This window comes from Lampetra planeri, unplaced genomic scaffold (assembly GCF_965212315.1).
Source record: "Lampetra planeri unplaced genomic scaffold, kcLamPlan1.2.h2 scaffold_276, whole genome shotgun sequence".
Classification (NCBI taxonomy): Eukaryota; Metazoa; Chordata; class Hyperoartia; order Petromyzontiformes; family Petromyzontidae; genus Lampetra; species Lampetra planeri.
Window position 1 is genome coordinate 1 of NW_027615103.1, and position 2,500 is coordinate 2,500.

Here is a 2,500-nt window from a genome sequence, read left to right on the forward strand (position 1 = left end):
AACAGGGGGCAGAGAACTGGTTTCCCTGCTTTCGCCATATCGACTTCGTTCAGGCCGTTCCAGCCCGATTTCAGAAACCCGGGTTTTAAGAGGCTGCGAGCTCCAGGCAGAGGACGGCGGCGCTCCTCTCAGCCCTGCCCGGGATCAGGCACTGTTCTGGGACTGACGTGGTGCGCTGCAGCCTGTGTGTGTCCCGGTTCTCCAGTGAGAAGAAAAACATGGCAAAGTACAAACAGGGGACAGAGATCTCTGTCCCCTGCTTTCGCCAAACACACTTCTCTCAGCGCCTGTCAGCCCGATTTCAGAAACCTGGGTTTTAAGAGGCTGTGAGCTCCAGGCAGAGGACGGCGGCGCTCCTCTCAGCCCTGCCCGGGATCAGGCACTGTTCTGGGACTGACGTGGTGCGCTGCAGCCTGTGTGAGTCCCGGTTCTCCTGTGAGAAGAAAAAAAATTGCAAAGTACAAACAGGGGACAGAGATCTCTGTCCCCTGCTTTCGCCAAACACACTTCTCTCAGGCCGTTCCAGCCCGATTTCAGAAACCTGGGTTTTAAGAGGCTGCGAGCTCCAGGCAGAGGACGGCGGCGCTCCTCTCAGCCCTGCCCGGGATCAGGCACTGTTCTGGGACTGACGTGGTGCGCAGCAGCCTGTGTGTGTCCCGGTTCTCCTGTGAGAGGAAAAAAAAAGGCAAAGTACAAACAGGGGGTAGAGAACTGGTTTCCCTGCTTTCGCCATATCGACTTCGTTCAGGCCGTTCCAGCCCGATTTCAGAAACCCGGGTTTTAAGAGGCTGTGAGCTCCAGGCAGAGGACGGCGGCGCTCCTCTCAGCCCTGCCCGGGATCAGGCACTGTTCTGGGACTGACGTGGTGCTGTGCAGCCTGTGTGTGTCCCGGTTCTCCTGTGAGAGGAAAAAAAAGGCAAAGTACAAACAGGGGGCAGAGAACTGGTTTCCCTGCTTTCGCCATATCGACTTCGTTCAGGCCGTTCCAGCCCGATTTCAGAAACCCGGGTTTTAAGAGGCTGTGAGCTCCAGGCAGAGGACGGCGGCGCTCCTCTCAGCCCTGCCCGGGATCAGGCACTGTTCTGGGATTGACGTGGTGCTGTGCAGCCTGTGTGTGTCCCGGTTCTCCTGTGAGAGGAAAAAAAGGCAAAGTACAAACAGGGGGCAGAGAACTGGTTTCCCTGCTTTCGCCATATCGACTTCGTTCAGGCCGTTCCAGCCCGATTTCAGAAACCCGGGTTTTAAGAGGCTGTGAGCTCCAGGCAGAGGACGGCGGCGCTCCTCTCAGCCCTGCCCGGGATCAGGCACTGTTCTGGGACTGACGTGGTGCGCTGCAGCCTGTGTGTGTCCCGGTTCTCCTGTGAGAGGAAAAAATGGCAAAGTACAAACAGGGGACAGAGATCTCTGTCCCCTGCTTTCGCCAAACACACTTCTCTCAGGCCGTTCCAGCCCGATTTCAGAAACCCGGGTTTTAAGAGGCTGTGAGCTCCAGGCAGAGGACGGCGGCGCTCCTCTCAGCCCTGCCCGGGATCAGGCACTGTTCTGGGACTGACGTGGTGCTGTGCAGCCTGTGTGTGTCCCGGTTCTCCTGTGAGAGGAAAAAATGGCAAAGTACAAACAGGGGGCAGAGAACTGGTTTCCCTGCTTTCGCCATATCGACTTCGTTCAGGCCGTTCCAGCCCGATTTCAGAAACCCGGGTTTTAAGAGGCTGTGAGCTCCAGGCAGAGGACGGCGGCGCTCCTCTCAGCCCTGCCCGGGATCAGGCACTGTTCTGGGACTGACGTGGTGCGCTGCAGCCTGTGTGTGTCCCGGTTCTCCTGTGAGAGGAAAAAATGGCAAAGTACAAACAGGGGGCAGAGAACTGGTTTCCCTGCTTTCGCCATATCGACTTCGTTCAGGCCGTTCCAGCCCGATTTCAGAAACCCGGTTTTCAAAAATTTTCTGAGCTCCAGACAGAGGACGGCGGCGCTCCTCTGAGCCCAGTCCGGGTTCGGCTCACTGTGTCGTGACTTTCTCGTGAGCGCGTACTGTCCCGGTTCTCATGGGAGAAGACGAAACAAACAAACAAACAACAAAAAAAAAAAAAAAAATGGCAAAGTACAAACTTGCCAAGGGAGAGGCTGGCGACCCTCCCGCCTTGCCCGACCCCGGGCACAGGGCAATGTTGTCGGTCGGATTTGGTGTCGGTTGTCCGTTTCGAATCATTTGTCCGAATGGCAAACGTGACTCCCCATCGGTGGGCCCCCGCCGCGTCGGCCCCGGCATCACGCCGGGTTCCTTCGTCGTGCGGACGGTTCCACCGGCCCTGGGAGCCCGCCTCTTGTAATTCCTCGGTGGCGATGCGTAGGAGGGGCTGACGAAACGCACCTGCGAAGGCCCTGACTCCGCTCTAGCCCCGAGGGAAGCCGTTAAGGCAGCCCGCAGACCAAGACGACCCGTCTCACTCAGGTGTCCTTCAACAGAGCCCCGCAGCCTGCGTGGGGGAGGGTGTTCCACCCC